Below are 18,345 nucleotides of genomic sequence, written 5' to 3' on the forward strand. Positions count from 1 at the left end.
CTTTTTTCCTTTTTTGTTTTGCTTCTTAAATTCCACATATGAGTGAAATCATATGGTATTTGTCTTTTTCTGACTTATTTCACTTTGCACTATAATCTCTAGATCTATCCATGTTGTTGCAAATGGCAAGATTTATTCTTTTTTATGGCTAAGTCATATTCCATTGTATATATATGCCTCTTCTTCTTTATCTATTCATTTACTGATGGACACTTGGGCTGCTTCCATAATTTGGCTACTGTAAATAATGCTGCAATAAACACAGAGGTGCATACATTTTATTGAGTTAGTGTTTTTATATTCTTTGGGTAAATACCTAGCAGTGGAATTACCAGATCATATGGTAATTCTTTTTTTTCTTCCTGAAAAATATTTATTTTGCAAAATGTTTGATATAGAAATCTTGAGGAATATTAAGATGCACATACATATTTTATATTAAAAGATAATGCTGCTTTTATTTTTGGATGTATTCTTCTTTTTTAAATTTTTTAAAATTATTTTTTTTTAAGATTTTATTTATTTATTTGACACAGAGAGAGAGAGCACAAGTAGTCAGAGAGAGAGGCAAGCAGAGAGAGACAAGGGGAAGCAGGCTCCCCACTGAGCAGAGAGCCTGATGCAGGGCTCGATCCCAGGACCCTGAGATCATGACCTGAGCTAAAGGCAGAGGCTTAACCCGCTGAGCCACCCAGGTGCCCACAATTTTTTAAAATTATTTTTAATATGTTATGTTGTATCATACATGGTGACTAACATATAGTAACTCTATTTTAATTATTTCGAGAAATCTCCATACTGTTTTCCACAGTGGCTGCACCAATTTGCATTCTCACCAATAGTGCATAACAGTTCCTTTTTCTCCATAACCTTCCCAACACCTGCTGTTTCTTGTGTTTTTTGTTTTAGCTGTTCTGACAGGTATGAGGTGATACCTCATTGTAGTTTTGATTTGCATTTCGCCACTGATGAGTAATGACGAGCATATTTTCATGTGTCTGTTGGCCACCTCTATGTCTTCTTTGGAGAACTGTCTATGCATGTTTTCTGCCCATTTTTAATTGGATTATTTGGTGTGTGTGAGTGAGTGTGTGTGTGTGTGTGTGTGTGTGTGTTGAGCTGTATAAGTTCTTTTTTTTTTTTTTAAGATTTTATTTATTTATTTGCAGAGATCACAAGTAGGCAGAGAGGCAGGCAGAGAGAGGGGGGAAACAGGTTCCCCGCTGAGGAGAGAGCCCGATGCGGGGCTCAATCCCAGGACCCTGGGATCATGACCTGAGTAGAAGGCAGAGGCTCAACCCACTGAGCCACCCAGGTGCCCCTAAATTCTTTATATATTTTGGATACCAGCCCTTTTTCAGATATGTCATTTGCAAATGTCTTCTCCCATTCAGTAGATTTTCCTCTAGTTTTGATTGTTTCCTTCACTCTGCAGAAGCTTTTTGTTTTGATACAGTCCCCACAGTATATTTTTGTTTTTGTTTCCCTTGCCTCAGGGAGACATATCTAGAAAAGTGTCGCTATGGCCAATGTCAGAGAAATTATTGCCTACGCTCTCTTCTAGGTTTTTTTTAATCATTTTGAGTCTCACATTTAGGTCCTTAATCCATCTTGATTTTTTTGTGTGTGTGGTGTAAGGAAAAGGTCCAGTTTCATTCCTTTGCATTGTAGCTGGCCAGTTTGCCCAACACCATCCTGGTTGGATTTTTATATCCAACTCTCAGAGGAGGGAATGGAGGCTCAGAGAACTATGTATGTTGCCTGGCATCACACCCTGGCTAGGGGTAGAGCTGGGAATTAGTTACAGAATTAGACATCCAGACCTCTTAACCTTTGCCTGCTTGGTCAGTTCCACTGAAGCATGTCTCTGACCTTACTCATATCGGATAAGGTTGAATGGCCCATAGTAACCATTCCTACTTTCTTCTCATACACCCTTCTGCACTGCAGAGGCTGGAAATTGTAATTAAAATTTTCAGGGGGCACCTGGGTGGCTTAGTGGGTTAAAGCCTCTGCCTTCGGCTCAGTTCATAGTCCCGGGTCCTGGGATCAAGCCCCAAGTCAGGCTCTCTGCTTGGCGGGGAGCCTGCTTCCCCCTCTTTCTCTGCCTGCCTCTCTGCCTACTTGTGATCTCTGCCTGTCAAATAAATAAAATCTTAAAAAAAAAAAAAAAGTTAAAAAAATTTTTTTTCAGATCCCTTGCCACTAGAGTTTTGCCTGGGACTTAGTTCTTTCAATTGTTCAACATTTGTAAACGATTTGGAAGGAGGAAGTGAGGCAGTTTGGCTGCTTTCTACTAATAAACAAAGGTAGAGCTTATGCAGTCCATCCTAGAGTATTGGGGGGCTTTAAATTGCAGGGGTGGTGGCAGTGGATTTCTACCACTGGATCTCAGGGACCTTGGAGTGGTCCAAGCCTCCTACTTGGAGCAGAGAAGGTGGCACCTCTGGTGGTTCAGTTACGCCATGCTCTGAGAGTCACTGGCAAGGAGGAGTCAGCCTAGAGTCTACTCCTCCCACTCTCTCAATGATCTAGTAAGTCAATTCCCTCTACTAAATGTTGTTCTGTTTGAAATAGATAGGCAATTTTTTAGAAACATTTTATTTATTTATTTGAGAGACAGAGCATGAGCAGGGGGAAGGAGGCAGAGGGAGAGGGAGAAGCAGGCTCATGGTAAGCAGGATGTGGGACTCTATCCCAGGACCCTGGGATCATGACTGGAGCTTAAAGCTGACGCTTAACCAACTGAGACATCCAGGCTCCCTGCATAGGGAACTTCTGCTTGCTCTTCTTATCCCTGACTAACAGCACTACCCCCTATCTGGCCTCCCAACTTACAGCAATCGAGGGGAAAGGAAATAAGCATTTACTATTGAGGCAATCCCTCCTTCCTATATCTGCCCACCCAACTCCTTTCAGGCACATGACCCAGGAAGGGTTTTACTCACAGTCAGTCCCTCAAATGGAAAACCATGAAGGGTATGGAACTTGGTAATATATGCTAATGTAAGGGTCAAACAGGAACTCAGAGATGAAGGTGAAAAAGACAGCAAGCAATTCTGTGTGAGACATTCTGTTCAGGCCTTCAAATTAAATGAAACAGTAAGGATTAATGAAAGGTTCAGAGCAGAAATTGTGAAAGGGCTCCTGGCAGCAGCCTCAAGATACTCTGCTCTCTGTCATGATGCCATTGTCTGGGATTTATGAATTTTGCTTGTACTAGGTTTATTTATTTCTTTTTTAAGCTACAGAACTCCAAAAGACAAGACAAACCAGGGTTCAAGGTTCTTTGTACAAGCAGCAGCAGCCAGAAAGGGAAAGATTCATAATGGCACACCATAGGTGCTAAGACTTACGTAATGAACGGGAATGATTACTAAAGAACTTCGTGTGATCTGGCTGTGAGCTTCCATCCTCATCTTCTGTTCTGCTGTTGCCCTTTGGAAACCTTCCCTGCCACTGAGACCATCTCCTTGCTGTCTGACCGCTAACATGGGTTCACCCTCCCCTCCCTGTCCTTTCCCACCTGGAATATCTTCCTCGCTGCTTTCTCCCAACCCACATCGTCCTTGCCTGGCAAAGCCTGGCTCAAAGCCAACTGTCCCCTTTAAGCTGTTGGCTTTCTCAGGCTCTACCTGACAGCGGCCCCACCCTCTCTGAACTGGTAACCTCTTGGCTTTGTACATCCTTTTAATAGTGTCATCCTGCTGAGTCATGAATCTAGGCTGAGTAACGTTTATCTTGCTGCTAAAACACCTGGAAGGGAAGCCAGCTCATCTGGGACACATTTTACCTGCCCATAGCTTTACAGGTCTTCATACTTCTACACATCCTATCAACCCTATGAAGGACCCAACAACTCCTGGAACATAAGTAACTGCTCCAAGCTCAGAAGATGACTTGGTCAAGCTCAGAAAATGACTTGGCTTGGACCCAGGTCTGTTTGATTTTCACAGCTTGGTATTCCTACTATTTATACCGCCTTCCCTGACATCAGGATGTTTTTCACAACTAAATGGCAAGCCTTCTGTGGTCAGGAATCAGGTCCTTTCATACTGGTGTGCCACCTCTGCTTAGAAGTGTCCTGCACATAATAGTTGCTCAGTAAATATCATTTGGCTAATTGGGATTATAAACTAATTACCTTAGAGTTACAAATTATGTTAACCTCTTTAAAGTATGTTTACACTTGCTAATTCATTCCCTGTGACAGGGATGCTGATTAAAAACTCCCATTACACAATTAAAAAAAAACAAAACCCACACACCCCCAGAAACAGCATTGAGGACAAACAAATTGCCCAAAATCAAATAATAAGAAATCTTAGCCTCTGACACCTTATTTAGTTCTATTGCTGAAGTAGTAGGTGCAAGCACTGTAAAGAGATACTTCTGAGACTACTGAGGAAATTTAAGTATTCATTATGTATCAGATGGTAGTAAGGAATTACATTAGCTTCCTATTTCTGTTCTAACAAATTACCACAAATTTAGTGTCTTAAAACAACACAAATTTATTATCTTACATTTCTAGAACTTGGAAGTCTGAAATGGACTGTACTTGGCTAAAATAAAGATGTCAGCAGGACTTTGTTCTGTCTCCTTGATTATTCCAGGTCTAGAGGCCACCTGCATTCCTTAGTTCATGGTTCCCTCCTCAGTTTTCAAAGCTCATTTGGCTCTCCTCATCACAGCTCCTACTCTGACCCCCTATGTACCTCTTTCAAGTACTCCTCTACTGGATAATACAGGATAATCTCCCCGTCTCAAGATCCTTAGCTTAATTACACCCGTAAAGCTCCTTTTACCATGTAAGGTGACACATTCACAGGCTCAGGATTTGGACATGGACATCTTCGGGAGCCGTTATTGAGCTTACCACACAAGTTATTGATAATTGTGGTAAATATGATGATAGCACATTGATTTTGTTTTTTAAATGTCTTCATTTGTTACAGAGGTTTGATGAAATATTTATGGGTGAAATAGTATGATGTCTGATATTTGCTTTAAAAACTCCAGAAAAACAAGTGGATGTGTGTGGAAGGAAAATGGATGGCATATGATTGGCAAAGTGCTTGCTAATTATTTGTGAATTATGAAGCTGGGTATTCGGTATGTGGGGGTACACTTTACAGGTTTTCCTCTACTTTTGCGTAAGTTTGAGATTTTCTAAAATATCTTTTTAAACTGTAGGTATCATTGAAGTTTCCAGTGTAACTTTCTCTAATCCCATCTTCCTCTCTTCCTCCCCAGAATGGTAGCTGCCATTCTGAATTTGGTGTTCTCCTCTCTCTTCCAAAATTTTATAGTTTTAGTACACATACATGTCCAAAACAATATATAGAATTGGTTTCCACATTTTTTCCAAATTTATATAAATAGTATCATAATGCATATTTCAACAGAATTTTTGAGATTTATTCATGTTGATACATGGATACCGTAGTTCATTCTTTTTTAGGTAATATAAAGTATTCAACAGTATAGCTCTATCTAAATTTATCTCTTATGTTGATGTATATTAAAGTTGTTTTCAATTTTTAGTTACCATAAACAGTGCTACGATAGACCTTACAAATATCTCCTTACAAATATGCTCACGGATGAAATTCCCTATAGGATACTAACTAGTGGAATTGGTAGTTTGTTGGCTATATGCATTTTTATCATTACTAGATCTTGCTAAATATTTAATAACAGGGTGGTGCCAATCTATACTCTTTGGCAATATATGAGATTTCCTTTTTATAGTCATACCTTCATCCACACTTAGTATTTTAAGGCTTCAAAATTTCTGCCAACCGAATAGATGTGAAACAGTATCCCCCTGTTTTATAACTACTGAAGTTGAGCATCTTTTATCTTAGGGCCCTTTTGTTAATTCTTCCTTAAACCATTAAATCTAAAATTTACCCCCCACATTGAGTTTTTAATTTTCATGCTCTTTTTACTTATAAAATTACATTTTCTTTCTTAATTTCTGCTTTGTCTTTGGGCATTCTGAACATTTTTTTAAAAGATTTTATTTATTTATTTGATAGAGATTACAAGTAGGCAGAGAGGCAGGCAGAGAGAGAGGAGGAAGCAGGCTTCCCGCTGAGCAGAGAGCCCTATGCGGGGCTTGATCCCAGGACCCTGGGATCATGACCTGAGCCGAAGGCAGAGGTTTAACCCACTGAGCCACCCAGGCTCCCCTCTGAACATTCTTTTTTAAAAGTCTTGGCAGATCACATGATTAATTTCACCCAGAGTGAAATCATATTTTGATGACTACTGATCTTGTTGTCTCTTAAGATTTCTTTGTTGGTTTTTGAACTTAAGTAGGTAGGCTCTAGTTTGAATGGGGGGATTTCCGGTTCAGATATTTTTTTCTTCCTCTTCCTTCCCAGTGCACATCCTTTTCTGTCTAATCACTCCTTTTTAGAACCGTAGGTCCTCAATTTAGACCCAGGTCTTTCAACATTTTTAGGGCTCCTTTCCCAAGGTGTTATTCAGGTCACTGCAGATCCAGTGATGGACAGACAGACGTGCCTGGGTCAGATCCTGTTTGTGAACAATCTCCATACCATCCTGCCTTCAGAAAACTGCAGCTTGTTAAAGGCAAGAAAAACCCCAGCTGGTGGTCAATAGCATTTTTTCAGGCTTCTCATGAGTCAGACAGCCCTACACCTGCTCCAGGCTTCAAGAAGAGAGCTTGGCTTTGGTCCCCTTCTTGACATGGAGCAATTTAGTCTCAGCCTTGCTCTCTGATCATCACTTTGAATTTCCCTTTTGTTTCTAGTTCATAGAAATGCTTAACTAATTCTCTAATCCAGTTCTGACTGTTTAATTTCTTGATTTTCAACTATATCTGTTATAGGTATGTATCTGGAGCAGAAAGTATGCCTCAGGTGTGATTTTCCATTGTCGCTGTGATTAGTAAACTACAGATTACTTTGATTAGGGAGTTACCTTTTTATGTTCAGTTTTAACTCAGCGTTGTGGTAAGGGTCAGATGAGACTAAATGTTGCTGATAAATCTGATGTTAATCTGATACCGCTTTTTTGGTATGTGAACAACACAAATACACAGACATATCCCTGGCTGTATTCATATTTCCATTTGAAAGTACTTAGGCTCTTATATCTAGATTCCTATCTATCTATTCATCCATCTATCCACCTACCTACCTACCTATCTACCTATCATCTGTCTGTATGTAGTATATGTTTATATTTTACTTGAAAGTCTTCACCCTTTTTGTTATTGTTGGATTTGCTTTTTATTCTTAATGTTCCAAAATTGTGCAAGGATGAATCTAGGTGGGGGACTTTTTTATTCTTTCTGACTGATACCCAGTGATGTCTTCCATTCTGAAGATTTGAATTTTTCTAGTACTGGGAAGATTTTACTATTATTCTTTTATTATTCCTCTTTCATTTCTCTGTTCTTTGATGGATGTTGGCCCTTTTCTTTTTTTTTTTTTAAGATTTTATTTATTTATTTGACAGACAGAGATCACAAGTAGGCAGAGAGGCAGGCAGAGAAAGAGGGGGAAGCAGGCTCCCCGCCGAGCAGAGAGCCCGACTTGGGGCTTGATCCCAGGACCCCGGGACCATGACCCGAGCCGAAGGCAGAGACTTTAACCCACTGAGCCACCCAGGCACCCCGGATGTTGGCCCTTCTTGATTGACTTTCTGTGCCCCATCTTTTCTTCCCTTCTTTTTTTCTGTCTTTGTGTTTTTTGTTCCATGTTTAGGGAAACGCCTTAATGTTTTTTTTTTTTAAAGATTTTATTTATTTATTTGTCAGAGAGAGAGAGAGAGAGTGAGCACAGGCAGACAGAGTGGCAGAGGGAGAAGCAGGCTCCCCGTGAAGCAAGGAGCCCGATGTGGGACTCGATCCCAGGATGCTGGGATCATGACCTGAGCCGAAGGCAGCTGCCCAACCAACTGAGCCACCCAGGCGTCCCCTTAATATTTTCTAGTAGCTCTTTAAGTGAATTTGTTGGCAAGCTATGTATTTTTTCTTTCTATGATTTTTTTCTTGTTTTTTGACTGCTGCTTCTTCATAGCGGCCTGTTCTTGCTTTATAGGTGAAATATATTCTTAAGTCTCTTTGAGGATATGGATAGAATTTTTTAAAACCTCCCTTCTCTTCCTCGGATTCTCTCTGTACCTCCTGGGTAATTTGCTGTGAATGTTCACCTTCTTGCCGTCAGATGGCTACAGCTGTCTAGTGGCCCTGGGTCGTCCTTCCATATCTACAAATGAAGGATCACACTGAGCATCTGACCTGCGAGAGCACTAAACACAGACTTGTTAGGGCCAGTGTCCTCTCTGGGCTTCTGTCCTCAATAAGAATTCTGGCCTGCTGTCTCCTATCTCAGAGACACTGTGGGGGACTCCACACAAAGAGCATCCCTGCCTTCCCTGCAGCTCTTCTGACTTGGGTCACCCTTCTCACTGGTTTATCAGTTAACACAATTCCATCCCCCTTACAGTCCTCTAGAAGTGGATAAAATCTCTGCTCTGGATATACTGCCCCTACTTCCCAATCTCAACACTTGAAAAAAATGTGCTTCATTCTATATTTCTATATATTCTATATTTCCTCAACACAGTGGATTTAGAAACTAGGGTGGGTGACAGGTGGTTTAAGAGATACACTCCATCCAACATCTTGAAGCAGAACATCAGATGAACATCAATTGATATTTTAGGCAAATCACTGGCTACTATGTGGAGAGAGGTTTGGAAGGGGGCAGAAGTTGGAGCTAAGAGTCCATTTAGGTCTACCAGTTTCAAATGCAAGATGATGGAGCGAGGTCCTAACTGAGGGAGTAAAAAGAAGAGAGAGGGCAAAGTAGAAGAATGGGGGATGTATTTTAGAGGTACGTCTAACAGAGGACTCCTTTCATTTCTTCTGAATGTTTCCGGACTTTTGGGCGAGCTCCTAGGATAAGAGATCTTCAGTGATGAATGTAGGGAAGTGGCATGGTTTGGTGAATTGGCTTGGGACAAAGGCAGGCCTGAATTTGAATATGAATTTTTATAGACTACCTCACAGCCTCAGCAACCTCATTTATAAAATGGGCAAACTAATTCCTACTTTCGCTAGTGAGGCAACAGAATTCTCTTGGGCCACCTTAAGAAAAAAAGGAATTATTGCAAAAATACAAGCTGATTAGCTTGAAAGTAGGAAGCTGTTTAGACTGAAGCCTATAGATCTCTGTACTCCTCTCTATGGCCCAAATGATTTCTCTTGCATAACATTTCCACTGCTGTGTGTCCACTGCAGTTCTATTTTATCAATGCCAATTTGAGGAAGGAGACAGTCTAGTTGGATTATCTCATTATTATCAGCCCATTTGGAGAAAGCCTTTCCTACCAGGTCACTAGTGGCTGACCACTAACGGAGGCCTTTCTTTAGTCAAGTGATTACGTTGCCTCAGTCAGGGGCTACTTCTGTGCAAAGAGCAGCACAACCCTGTTTTCCTGGCCAGATAGGGCTCTGTGTGTTAAGACAAAAAGGGACACAGGGAAGAAAAGACCTACACGCCAATACTTTATCTGTCAGCGTTGATCTTAAGAAAATATGATATATTTTCAGGACCATGACTGTTCAATATCTATTTCTAAATCTGTCTGGTTAAAAATGCATATGAAAACAGAACCTGTAATACTGTCATTTAATTAATGAAGGCGGGATTTTCAGTTTTCCGCCATATGCATTCTTTTGTTCAGCTGCAACATAGGTGCTATTTTCTGTGCTCCTTTTTAACTTTTAATAAGCTTCCTTTCTGTAGAGTGCGGGTAATGCTGTGAAAGAGCAGCTAAAACATATTTTCAAAAGAAAAACAATCCTTAACTGAAAAATGATCCAAAGGAAGCAGGGAGGGAACAAAGAGAGCTTCCATGACACGTTCGTGTAAATGGAACAATCCTTATTTGACAGAAAGAGGGGGAAGAGACACAGGGCTCACTTTTTCTGATTTCTCATTTTGTCACTCAGTTCTTTCTACACTGCCTCATTACCATTTGTACTTCCATAGGAAATTAGAGGATTTAAGGAAAGAGAACACAAACTGGGGAATCTGATTCCCTGGACCTGAGTCCCAGCACTGCTGTCACCTAGCTGGGGACACTGTGAGTGGCACTTTTCCCTCATCCTTCAACTCATCATCTGAGGGATGAAGAGATGGTTTAGACGAGGCCAGGGCTTTCCAATGAAGCAGAGGCCTAACAGTGCCGATCTGGGATTCGGGGGACATTTGATAACATTGAATCACATCATAAAAATGTTAATCCCTTTGCAACCTTTTTTCACTATTTTTTTTTTCTTTGTGGTGTATCATGAAAAGACCTCAGTTTGGTGCTGATGTGTCTTTAACATCTCTCTGATTTTTTATGAATTTTCCCTTTTTTAACAGAATAAACCTCAGGCTCAGAGCCTTTGGCAGGCAGCAATATCTAGCTAGAATTTAAATATCATACCCCCCCCAGTCCTGCCAATGGTATTTGAATATGAGGTCACTTTCTAATGATGGCAGGTATTCCTGGCATTTCGGTGATGTTAGTAATACATGCTTTATTTGAAAATAAGTGGAATTGTAAGTTTTAGAAGTACATCTAATGAGTACTATTATTTGTACTATAGCCGGAATGGTTAAGCAACATGACTGGAGGCAAGGAACACTGGTCTACCAGTGGATGCTACCAAGATCCTCTGCCACCCTCGAGCCTGGGCATTCTCACCTGGCCCACTGAAGGCTGTTTCCATGGATAACGCAAACACATTTACAGAGAAGAACAAGACACCCCTCATCCATCCTCCTTATATGACAATTCACCTGGCTCTTCGGCTCCCAGAATCTTTAATAAACACAGGGACAATCTGTAGTTCATGACACTGGATTGTAAAGAAAAAGCGAGAAAATAGTTCTTGGAGTTTTAGGAAGGTTGTGGACTGCTACTCAAACCTGACAGATTGAACAAATTTATTTTGGCCCTCTCTCAAAACTCAGTAAAAAAAACAGTAAAGGAGTAAGACCATTTTAAGCCTACAAGGACAAGGAGAATGGGACAGGAGGCAACAATGGGCCAGAGATGCTAGAAAGTATTTTGGAAGGTGGAAAAGTTGTGGATGAGGGATAATTGGGACACAAGTGCCTGCATATAGAGGTACTCGTGAGAAGCCAGCTGATGCATGCTTTTGTGCTTTGGGAAAGCTCAGGGATCAGAGATGCCAGGGTCCTCTGGAGACAGCAGAGGGACTTGCAAACAGGATGACTGCTGGAAATTCTGTCCAAAGCAGAGTTTCTCAACCTTGTCCCTGCTGACATTTTGGGCAGGAGATATTCTATGTAGGGGGATGCTATCTGGCATTGCCGACTTAGCATCCCTGGCCTCTATGCACTATTGTTAACAGTCCTCCCCTTTCCAGTTCTGACAACTAAAAATGTCCGAATGTCCCTTTAGGGGCACTCTACTGTTTTCTACCCAAAAAGGAACTAGAGATTTATACTATGAATACGGTGGAACAGAAAAGCCCCAGACCTGGGAACAGGAGGTGCAGAGAAGGGAGAGGTGAGGCACTGAACTGAAAGCCAGGGGTTAGGGGAATTCTACATACAGAATCCCAGCTCCCTTTGTCTACTCAGGACGATGAAAGTGCCCAGGGGGAGATGGGTGGGCAAGCCACTAGGCCTCCAATAGGAAAGAAAGAAAAAGAAAAAGGGGGTATGGACCCTGTAGATTTCTCAAGGGTTGGAAGAGGATGTGTGGGATGCCAACTCAAGCAAAGCAGCAAGTGAGAAGAAATTCTTTCTTTTCCCTCCTTTAACCCCGGGAAAGGCCCCCTCTGCTGCTCTTGGACAGAAAATTAAACTAATTTGTTATTGTTGTTCAAGTATCTGATACAAACTGGTTGTGTTACACACATTTTGCTTTATTTTGATTGTTTTTCAATGCAAGGGGTCATTGGAAATTATAAAACAGTTTCGTAGCTTTATCGACTAACTCTTAACCATATAAACATATGGTAACACAGGCTTCTATTTGTACTCTTGACCTGGGTCTGGTAAGAGTAAACAGGCCCTTCTGTCAGAAGTTTCGTGTCTCCCTGATGTAAGATCATTTAGTGATAGGACTCAGAGAACTAAAGGTAGTTATTAGCTCGAAGAAAAACAAAAATATGAATGAGAAATGAAATGCAATCCCACGAACCTATGAGATTAAGCTACGAATAATATATAATGTATACACATACATACATTTTCTACCTTGCTATCTGTCTATATACATACATACATACATACATGTATTTAACTGTGTTTGTAATGACACAGAAATCAAACATTACTTTTTTCAAAACTAGGATAAAATTTAAAGACACGGATGCTGTGGGACGGTTGTGCATATGGCCAGGGTTGGTAGCTGTTTAAGCCCCATGGTAAGATATCAATAGAAAAGTTATTTAAAAAAAAACAGAAGAACCAAGATATAAAGCCTATGTGTTTATTTAAAATCATAAAACTAAACTCTAGAAAAAGATTAAAAGAGGTGAAAGTAACTGCCATTTAAGAACAGAACTTGCACATGGGGCAGAGTTGTTAGGGCACTGGTATCATTCAGGATAAATCTTTTTTTTTTTTTTTTTGAGTTTTAAAGATTTTTATTTATTTATTTGACAGACAGGTCACAAGTAGGCAGAGAGAAGAAGGGAAGCAAGCTCGCTGCTAAGCAGAGAGCCCAAAACGGGGCTTGATCGCAGGACCCTGGGATCATGACCCGAGCCGAAGGCAGAGGCTTTAACCCACTGAGCCACCCAGGCGGCCCCAGGATAAATCTTTTATTATGGTTTGCCTTCTTGAATTACGTACATGTTTCACACAGATATAATTTTTTGTTGTTGTTAAATTAAGGCTACAGAATGTCAGGAGATTTAATGATGGGTGAATATATAGAAGATAGAATATAAAGAAAAAGCATGATACATTTCTATGTGGGATGAAGAATAGGTAGAACATGGTGAGCACACATTAACAAGATGAAGACAGATGGGAAAATCATGGACTGTATATGTTTTTAATAAAGGAGGGAGGCAGAATGGACATTTGTCTACTGTCTGCTAAATGGCAAGCAGAGCACTAGGGGTTTTATATACATTATTTTATTTAATTCTCATGACAATTCCAGGAGGTGTTTGTTATTGGTCTCACTTTACAGATGAGAGAACTGAGAGATGTAACTGGGTATAGGGAGGCACCACGGTGCATGGGTGTGAACTGAGAGGTCAGTGTTCAGATCAGCCTTCTGACAAGCATGAGCATGTTGACATGCATGAGCATGTGTGCCTTGGGCACACACCTCATCTTCCTGTGTTTCTCTGTTCTCCTGTGTAACATGGCACTAGAGCTGAGACAGAAGTTTATTATTGATTTATTATTTCATCTCATAGGAGCATTAGAGGGATTTATGAATGAAGATGTGTGAGGGATTTATAAAAGTGCCTAACACACCATAAAAGCTATTATTATAAAAGGTATTCAGTCAATCAAGATCAAATGAAATTCCTAGGGAGATATTTTTCTGAAACTGAGTTTCCTCATCTAATTTGACGTCTCTGGGCATTTGAAACTACTGACCACTTGCCCAAGGTTACAAAATTGCTAATTAGTGAAGCTGCACTTTGAACTCAAGTCTGTCTGCCTTCACAGCCCAGGCTCCTTTCTCTATAATCCATTGCCTCCTATTAGCTCATAGGGCAGGTGGTAGAAAGACTAGCCACACACGCAGAAAATATCAACACTAGAAAAGAGAAAGAGGGAAATGAGAGTGTTGACCAGTGAAGGAGTTAAACAATATGATGTTGAGTCAAACAGAGAAGGAAGTGTGATCTCTTAGGATAAAAATAAGATGGCAACACAGGTAGGAAAGTGTAGATGATTACGTTACTGAGACAGAGATAATACCTGAGCAAGCTCATATAAGTAGGACATTATGATTGGCAAAGATGAGTTTAAGTAGGGATGGTCTCAGAAGAAACACTTTAGTCAATCTATGACATAGCTTACTTTAACTCTTAGAATGCCAACAGAAAGATCCCAGCTGGATTTCCAGAGTTTTCCACTTCAGGAAGCATGCACTTTCCCTCTGCCTCATGCCTTCTACTCTGCTTTTCTACCACCCACAACTGTAGCTGATTTTCTATTTTGGGAATATCTGTTTAACAAGCATCTCCTTAACTGTAAGACTGTAAGGTCCGTGAAGGCAAGGATTATGTCAGTTTTATTCAATTGTACTTAACACAGTGTCTATTACAGACTGAAGGAAGGCAAGGAGAAAGGACATGTTTCCATATGTAATAAATTATATCTTAATGCTGTCCTCATAGATCAAGAGGCTATGCTAGAAGTAATGGGGAAAAAAAACTATTTGAAATAAATTAGCCAATATTTTCGTATAGGTATCAGAAAGTACAAGCTGGGAGGACCTTAGAGATCACACAAAGAGGAGTAAGATACAACCCCTGCCCCAAAGGAATGTGCTTCTGTTCTAAAGGAGAGATAGAGGAGACAGATCAGTGTGCAGGAGATGATGAGGGATACGGTGCCGGGAGAAAAGACAAAGAAAAATGGAAAGCGACAGTCCATTCTTGTGACTGTTTGTTAAACATTCTGTATTTGTTCACTTTGCTCCCAAGGAATAATAGCTCTGCAATGCACTCGGAAGTCTAGCCCATTATTCCTAATGAATGGGCTTGGTGAGGGAGCAGGGGCTCAGCTATCAGGCAGCCATCACTGATGGCCTCATATAGGCCCCCAAATCTTATCTAGTGCAATTGTTTTCAAATTGGGTTCAAGAAGCACATGGGTGCAGCGAAGTACACAAAGAAGTACTTTACAAAGAATTAAAGACAGCTTTACTTCTGTCTGAAAATGGGCATAAAAACAACCTTTTCAAAGGAACACACGCACCCTGACATTTACTGCAGTATTATTTACAACAGCCAAATTATGGACAGAGTCCTAATGTCCATTGACTGATGAATGGATAAAAAAGATGTGGTAGAGACACATGATGGACTATTATTCAGCTATGAAAAAGAATGAATTTTGCCATTTCCAGTGATGTGAATGGAACTAGCGAGTATTATGCTAAGCAAAACAAGTTAGAGAAAGACAAATGCCATGATTTCACCCATATGTGGAATTTAACAAACAAAACAAATGAACATAAGGGAAAAAGAAAAGAGGAAAATCAAGAAACAGACTCTCAACTGTAGAGAATACACTGATGGTTACTGGAGGGGAGGTGGGTGGGAGGATGGGTGAAACGCATGATGGGTATTAAGGAGAGCACTTGTGAGGTATGTAAGTGATGAATCACTAAATTCTAAACCTGACTAATATTACATTGTATGTTAACTAACTGGAATTTAAATAAAAACTTGGAAGAAAAAATAAGTAATTGCCAAATAACCTAGTTACTCCCACCATCTTTTTGTGTGTTGGGATTGTTTGGAAATTTAAAAAGGAATAAAATTTTTAATATAAATGTAGAAAGTATTTTGGTAATTGAGCAGTCCTCTAAATGGAGTATCTCTTCTTTAGTGCACACAGAGGACACAGGGAGTTACAGAGCTGAAACAACTAGCTCAAGGCCACAGCAAGTCAGTGGCAGAGCTGGGTTTAGAAAATGGCAACTCCCCAACCAGTGTCCCATCTCCCACACAGCAGCATCTAAACCATGATAAGCAAAACTCAAACAAGCCTTTCGAGTTGAGGGTGTATCACATGATAGCCAGTTTCCAAGAAAATGCCAATCTTGCTTTTGGATGGTACAGCCAGTCAGGGCACAGGCAGAGAGATGAGAAAAAGCAAGTCTTCTCAAATGGAAACCCTGCATAAATAAGTCAGCTGATGGAAAAAATGACTTCTGAGATAGGAGGACCACTGCCCACTGACAGTATTTAAGTGTTCCTTTTGGCTGCTCTTTACTCTGAACACAAAAGAAGAGGCTCTTGAGATACTGGACAGAAAAAAGTAATCATAAAACGAATTAACCAACACAAGCCAAGTCCTCCATCAGCTTGCTCATTTTCTCTGCATAACACTTCTAGGAAGCTGAAGCAGCTGTCACTTCCATTTTAGAAAAGAGAAAAACGTGGCACAGAGTGGTTAAAGAACTTGCCCCAAGTCACCGAGCTGGTCAGAGTAGAGCCAGACAGGATTTGAAATCAAGAGGTGTGGCGGCTGTTTACCATCTTCTCTGTTACTTTCTAACGCACTATTATGTGGAGGATGGTTTCGCATGCGTTGCTGCCCAGAGACATGACTGATTTGTATCAATCCAGAGAAGAATACAAGAACTCTCACCTAATGACAGGAACTACAATTTCTCTGAAGCACTGAATGGTTTACAGAGAATCTTCCACATGTGTTCTCTTATTTATTCTAACCTATCAAGGAAATGTAATTATTCCTGTGAGGAGTTGAAGCTCAGAGAAGTCAAGTAAGGTGCCCAGGTCACCCAGCTGTGACCCAGCTGAGCCAGGGTCCAAATTTCATGTGTCTGGTCACCCCCAGCCTGAGCTCTTAGCATTGGCTATGCTTTCTCAGTCTTTTTCTCCCTCTGAATTCACAGGGATATTCTGGTGGGAGGGATATTGTCCAAATGCATTACCTTGCACTAAAATTTTGCAGTTTGGTGAGAGTTTCGAAGTATATGACAAACTGAGCATACATAGTAAAAAGCGATTTATCTAGAAAAGCTCAGATAAATGACAATTTATTTCTTCTAATAATGTGTAATAATCGTAATAATCTTAGAAAAATGGTGGTTAATTTTAAAATCTGAGAATGTCAACAGAGAATAATTCCATTATATTCAGGATTATTTAAGGTTATCCTCAAAATTAATAACATCTTGCTCAAATTTGTACAGTTCTTTGTAGTTTACGGAGCATTCCATGTTCGTTATCTCATATGTCTTTCACCAGAAGATGGGCATGTTCAATTATTATTCTCCCCATTTAGCAGAAAAGGACATTAAAATTCAGAGAGGTTAAAGCTTACTCACAGTAGCTCACAAGAGATCCAACTGGAGCTGAATCCAAATCATCCGACTCCTAGGTTAAAGCTCTTTCTACCACCCCAGCAGTAGCATCCCCATTGCATGCTCTTGAAATAAAAGTAAACTCTGAAAAAGATTCCAGGTGCAGTATATGTGTGCCCATTCTGGCACATCTCATTGCCTGACTCTTCCGGGAAGCCAAGTTTACGGAACCTCTGGCAAGCGTCCCTGGGGGTTAGATGGTGCCATCCAGGACAGCAATTTCTACCTTCACTGGGAATAAACAGCTGATATATTTGATGACAGACATGGGATCCTGGAGCTTCTGGGGAAGGATTTTCTTGCTGCGAAAACAGCCATAGTGGAGAAGCATTTGAGAGTTGGGGAGGGGTTTGAAAATGACTGCAAAAGGTATAACGAATGTGAAACATACAGCTTAGGGAGTGACTCATATGCAGATATTAATCAAGAGAAATTTAACTCTTGAACAAAGAATAAAATCACCCAGAACTGCTACCAACTTGATGAACATAACCAAACCTAGTCCATATTTGGCACTCAAGACATCAAGCGTATTCCTTCTCAGAGCTCTAGCTGGTCCTTGGCTCCTAGCCTACAAAATCCAGTGGGGCAGAAGTAAAATGACCACTTATTGGTCTGGGAACATATTACTACCTAGTCAATAAATTCTTTTATTCTGTGGTCTCTTCTCTGTTCTTCTTCATAAGGATATCCTGGCGCTTGTCACAAGAAATAGACTCGTTTTCCTTTAGCTCCAGATGAATGTCACCGCCTTGGTCAGGCTTTCACAGACCTTTCCCCAAGGTAGATTTTTAATCCCCCACCTTTGGGTTTTAATTCATCACACTGCATTCTAATGTTTAGGTACCCCGATGTCACCACTGAAGCTGAAGTCCAACAAAGTACTTGGCCAAAACTGAGCCCCTGAGAGATTTCACCTGAATGTACAGATGAAGTGAGTAGCACTGATAATCAGAGTTAATTTGCAGCTAACTAGGACACTCAGTGAATGGAAAGTGGCATTTTCTATTTAAATGAAGCTTTCCAAAAAACTCAATATATTCTTATCTAGTAGTAAATAGTCTTAATTTTACCTGCCCTTGCTCCTGCTAAACCAGAGGAAATCAGTGAATATAAGGAATTTGTCCTTGCTGTCTGCAAGCAGAGGGAGGAGTAATTGATTCTAATCAATTAGATTACATGGGGTTTCAAAACCTACATTTCCCCTCTTGCAGCACTGCTCTCACTGGGAATGACTTGTTC

This window comes from Martes martes (assembly GCF_963455335.1).
Source record: "Martes martes genome assembly, chromosome: 7".
NCBI lineage: Eukaryota > Metazoa > Chordata > Mammalia > Carnivora > Mustelidae > Martes > Martes martes.